Source organism: Salvelinus sp. IW2-2015, linkage group LG31 (genome assembly GCF_002910315.2).
Source record: "Salvelinus sp. IW2-2015 linkage group LG31, ASM291031v2, whole genome shotgun sequence".
NCBI classification, from domain to species: domain Eukaryota; kingdom Metazoa; phylum Chordata; class Actinopteri; order Salmoniformes; family Salmonidae; genus Salvelinus; species Salvelinus sp. IW2-2015.
This window is the reverse complement of record NC_036870.1, coordinates 7,656,046-7,662,045: the sequence shown is the minus strand read 5'-3', so window position 1 is coordinate 7,662,045 and position 6,000 is coordinate 7,656,046. Positions and strand designations below refer to the sequence as shown.

At 43.2% G+C, this 6,000-nt stretch overlaps 1 pseudogene; it reads left to right on the top strand.

Annotated features, from left to right (window-relative positions):
• Positions 1–1,750: 1,750 nt before the first annotated feature.
• Positions 1,751–3,121, top strand: LOC139023325 (neurochondrin-like; annotated as a pseudogene).
• The last annotated feature ends 2,879 nt before the right edge of the window (positions 3,122–6,000 follow it).

Sequence of the window (6,000 nt, the reverse complement as noted above, 5' to 3'; positions counted from 1 at the left end):
GAACTAGAAGCACACGTATTTCGCTACACTCGCATTACCATCTGCTAAGCATGTGACCAATAAAATTTGATCTGATTTTGATTTAAATTGGTTTACTAACGCGTTAGTTCTATTTCCTATGTTGACTGTGACGTTACTTTAGCTAATATGTTGACAATGATGTAGGCTGTGTGTAGAGGTTAGCAGTTATTATATGGTTTGGCTTGGAAAGATTTTTTCGGCAGGTCACAGACAACTGATGTGTTGTGCAAGTCCACAAGTGAAGGGAAAAGGTGAGAGGAGAGCGCATAGACGCGAGAAGGAATACAACGTGGCTGCTATGAAAGTGAACTGTGTTTACTTATGATCAGGGGTGTATTCATTCCGCCAATTCTGTTGAAAAACCTTTCTTAAACGGAAGCAAACGGAACAAAACAGGGATAAACATGCCTGAATTTGTCCAATAGAAACTCTCATGAATAATGATTACACCCTAGATCAGCTAGATGCAGGCAAGCGTGTGCAAGGCGGTATTGAATATGTCATCGTCTGTCCATGTGTCACTGTCTGTCACCTCAAATTTGTCTCTCAACCTGTGTACACCTACATTGTAAACTTTCATTCATAGGCTAGGTTCTAGCAACCTCATAATGGGTGCAGGGAAAATTTGAGTGTCATGTAGTGGCCTTAACCTATTGATGTTACATTGAGCTGGGTGAAAGGAATATGAATGACAGTCATCCAATATGCTGTAATAGAAAAAAAGCCATGCTCATGAAAAAAAATGTTGCGTCCTCCCRCATCTTAAACAGCACCGACCGCCACTGGTGTGGCTTTTGCATTTGTGAAATGATTTTGATGTGCTATGAAAGTAAAGCGCTTTATGTTTCTAGAACCATATCGCAATTGAGAATCAGTTAACTTTTAGATGGAGTATTTGGCTGTTTTGGCAGCCAGGGCCAGTCTACCTCTGAAATAATATAAGTCCCTTGGACCTTAAGAAATAGGGTAACGGTAATGCTAGCCTCCTTTAAAAGTAGGGACGTCAAACGTTGTCTGCTGCACATACACTGGAGGCTCTAGACTAGATTGCCAGGTTAAATTGTTTGAGAGCATTTTTAAACTCTCCAAATGGGTAAATGAGTGAGAAATATATGTCATTGTTAGTGCTGAGCGATTATTGCTTTTTGAGGTCGGTTTGACTTCGGTTTGATTATTATAAAATTATCTTGGGTTTCGATTATTTTAGTTGAATGCTGTAACACAGAATAAAACGGTTAATAAATGTCCCATAATGGTAGTGACTGTCTATTACTGTTTATCACTTATTAACCATAATTTATTCACTTTACTTTAATAAAATATTTCAGTTGTGTATATTACATTTGTTTTATTTGAAGACTTTATTTCATTCCAAGACGTCATCTCTATAATGCAGCTGCCTACGCTGTCTGACAAAAATCACTATTTTGTAGTTCTTCAAAGTAAATAAGGCATATTATTATGACTGCTGAATAGCAACTATCAATCATTTAGATCATGTATMTTCAGGTAAAGACACCCTGTGAAGCAACAGCTGCTCTCTATATCCCCCTCAAGATTGTACATTCTAATGTCTCTTCAGTAGCTGGCATAAAATTAACACAGACCAGTAGATGCGCAGTGGACTATTGTCATTGTAGTTAATTACCACTTTTTTATGCACTACAACTCCCTACTACATTGCACAGTTCAGGTTGGATCGGATTTATATCTAGAGAAACTGTGCAATATGTCGGTCAATATGTTGGTCAAAAATAACCTACATTTCGGMTAATCGCTCAACCCTTAGGAATTCTATTGAATCTGGTATTGTTGGTAAACATTTTCTCACCCTTATATTCACAATCCTTTCTGTTCTATAGATCACACGATTGTGGCCAGCTCGACAGTCCAACGCTGTGGCGCATCATGGAGGCGGTGGGGCTGAGTCTTCCAGTTCGCCTGCTGGTGACTGCGATCCGGGGGAGTGACGCCTCCGGCTTGCCCCCAGAGGAGCGTCTGTCTCTGGGCACAGCTCTGCTGGCTGCCCTCAGCTCCTCACCACCATCCCTCTACTGCTAGSGCTGCTGGTCGATGGGCCCAAATGGAGCCCGCAGAAACAAGCACCAGGCTAGACAAGAGATGGAACCAGACCAGCCAAGCCAGACTGAACAGTCATCACAGAGCACGAACACTACCAGGAGACTGCAGGAGTCAAAGCACCAGCTCAGGATGCGAAGAGCCCTACAGGCTCTGAGGAAGGTACTGCAGAGAATGGAGCTCCAACTTCCCATTCAACAGTCAAACTGGACGAGGCCTTGGTTACAGACTGTTACCAGGTTCTGATTACAGTGTGTGCTTTACCCTGGGGCCCAAATCAGCTCCTGGCCAGGGGTGCTGTCCCAGCTTTATGTAAAGCCTTGGAGCAGAAACAGAGTCATGAAAAGGGACTACTCCTCCTGAGCGTCCTCCTCACAGGAAAAACCAGAGAGAGCCTGGAGTAAGCACCCAGTCGACCTCCATCTCCTGGCCAGTCTTCCAAGACTTCTGCCAAGCCACTGGCCACACCCAGCTCGATATGTGTGTCCTGGTGCCGCAGTTCCTCCCCTCGCCAGGTGGGACACCAAAGGATACTGACCTAACGCCAACTATGGTCAGTCTGTGYGCGGCCCTGAGGCCCATGCTGCAGGCCAAACTGACACCAGGTAAGTTAGGCACTGTGTTAGTCCTCTCCGCCTGCCTGTTGGACCTGTGCAGCTAGGAGCCTGTGGGGCCACCTAAGTTCTGCTGCCTGCTGGTAAACCGGGCCTGTGTAGAGGTGATGGACTTGGAGGAGCCCCCCTATACAGAGCTGAGCCCCCAGTTGCAACAGACGCTCACCGCCTGCTACCGCGTCATGGAGGCGGCCATGGAGCAGGCCTGCAGCAGCCAGGGAGTCGCCCAGCAGAGCGATGCTTAGCCTCAGAGAGCCATCACTGGGCTCAGTCTGCAGCAGAGCAGGCAGGTCCTCCGGGTTCTGGGGGAGGCCTTCTCGGCAGTCATCTATCACCTGCAGCAGGTAAGAGAACGAGGCAAACAAGATGCATTCATACTCATTATACTCGCCAGCCAGTGTCTGTAAGAAAGTATAGTTAGTTTAAATTAAAATCATGTTTCCCACAAGATAACTGTGTGTGTGTGTGTGTGTGTACATTAGACAGTACAGACACACACAGAATTCACAATAGGGTAAATCCATTAGAAATTCAACATTCAGGTGATGAAGTTTCTCAGATTTGACCCATTTTGCATACCCCACCATACCATCAGACATTCATGTCTTCATCTCTGGAAAAGATAAACGGTTAAGTTTGATATAATAAAAAAATCTTACAAACAGGGTTGTCATACTACAACTGAACAAAAATATCCATGTAAAGTGTTGGTCCAATGTTTCACGAGCTGGAGTAAAATATCCTAGAAATGTTCCATATGCACAAAAAGCTTATTTCTCTGAATTTGTTTTCACACATTTGTTTATATCCCTGTCAGTGAGAATTTCTCATTTGCCAAGATAATCCATCCACCTGACAGGTGTGGCATATCAAGAAGCTGATTAAACTGCATGATCCTTACACAGGTGCACCTTGTGTTGGGAAAATAAAAGGCCACTCTAAAATGTACAGTTTTTTCACAACACAATGCAACAGATGTCTCAAGTTGAGGGAGCGTGCCATTGGCATGCTGCCTGCAGTAATGTCCACCAGAGCTGTTCCCAGATAATTTAGTGCATTTTTCTACCATAAGCCGCCTCCAACCTTGTTTTAGAGAATTTGGCAGTACGTCCAACCGGCCTCACAACTGTAGACCACGTGTATGGCGTCGTGTGGGCGAGCGGTTTGCTGATATGAACAGAGTGCCCCATGGTGGCTGTGTGGTTATGGTATGGGCAGGCATGAGCCACGGACAACAAACACAATAGCATTTTATTGATGACACTTTGAATGCACAGAGATACCGTGTCAAGATCCTGAGGCTCATTGTCATGCCCTTCATCTGCCGCCATCACCTCATGTTTCAGTATGATAATGCACGGCTCCATGTCACAAGGATCTGTACACAATTCCTGGAAGCTGAAAATGTCCCAGTTCTTCCATGGCCTGCATACTCACCAGACATGTCACCAATTGAGCATGCATGGGATGCTCTGGATCGACGTGTACGACAGAGTTTTCCAGTTCCCGCCAATATCCAGCAACTTCACACAGCCATTGAGGAGTGGGACAACATTCCACAGGGCACAATCAACAGCCTGATCAACTCTATGCGAAGGAGATGTTACACTGCATGAGGCAAGTGGTGGTCACATCAGATACTGACTGGTTTTCTGATTCACGTCTCTACCTTTTTGGGGGGTATTTGTGACCAACAGTGGTGGAAAAAGTACCYAATTTTCAAACTTGAGTAAAAGTAAAGATACCTTAATAGAAAATGACTCAAGTGAAAGTCACCCAGTAAAAAACGACTTGAGTGAAAGTCTAAAAGTATTTGGTTTTAAGTATACTTAAGAATATTTTTGCAATTACATTTACTTTTGATACTTAAGTATCATAAGTATAAATCATTTCAAATGTCTTATATTAAGCAAACCAGGCGGCATCATTTTCTTGTTTTTTTGAATTTACAGATAGCCAGGGGCATGCTCCAACACTCAGACATKATTTACAAATGATGCATGTGTTTAGTGAGTCRGCCAGATCAGAGGCAGTAGGGATGACCAGGGATGTTCTGTTGACAGGTGTGTGAATTGGACCATTTTCCTGTCCTGCTAAGTATTCAAAATGTAACAAGTACTTTTTGGGTGTCAGGGAAAATGTATGGAGTTAAAAGTACATCATTTTCTTTAGGAATATAGTGAAGTAAAAGTTGTCAAATATAAAAAGTAAAATACAGATACCCTAAAAAATGACTTAAGTACAAGTATTTTCCTTGGCTACTCCCCTGCAGAGATAGACAAGATTGTCCAGCGATGGCGTGCCATCCATCTTAGTAAATGGAATGAGACAAAAAACACACTGGGCTTCTGGAGTGAGATTTGGAAGTTCAGGGATGCAGCTGATATCAACCCGTTTCAAGAACTTGCCTTGGCTGCTGTGTCTGTGTTGTCCTTGCCACAATCGAATGATGAAGTCAAGAGTATTCAGCCAGATGAGTATGGTAAAAAGAAAACTTAGAAATRAGATGTCCTTGCAGACCCTTAACTCCATCCTCTACATTCGATATGGACTGAAGTTGTCTGGTGAGGCTTGCTATGAGCACCAGCTGCCTGATAATGTTTTGCAGATTTTTGGCACATCAGCTGCTTACTTATTTATGTCAGCTCCCTCAGTTGCTGAACCTGCCATAGAGAGCCTTGACCAAAATGACGATGACCCACTCTTTCTGTGAGCCAGCACAGCCTGTGTGTGTGTGGAGGGGGGTCTGGGGGAAAAAACAATTAACCTGAATTAGGGCCAGACTAGTTAACCTAATCTTCTCACATTGCCATTGACAGTTTTTTTCTATTGTCTCTTTTTAGTCCATTTAGATTGTTAATGTGGATTGTACACAAAAAAAAAGTATTTTTTTTTATGGTTAAGTGTTCATGTTTTACTGTGACTTGTTGTAGGCTCCTAAGTGGACCATAAGGTTAAAAACCAAACCAAACTAAGAAAACTAAACAAAAAAAKCAAAAAAATAGAATAAAAAATAAAATAAAAAACTAAGTAACTCCGCCAGAGTGTCTCTTTTGCCGGTCCCAAGCCCGGATAAAGGAGGAAGGTTGGAACAAAGTTCATTTGTAGTTCTAAACATATTTAAGGTGTTTTTTACTCACTTTTTGTCTCTACCACGACATTCCTCTCCTACAGCGTCTGTAACGGCTGTCGTTTTCCTCTTCCTCGGACGAGGAGAGGAGAGAAGGATCGGTGGACCAATACGCAGCGAGGTATGTTGACATAATGAATTTATTGAAAAGACGAA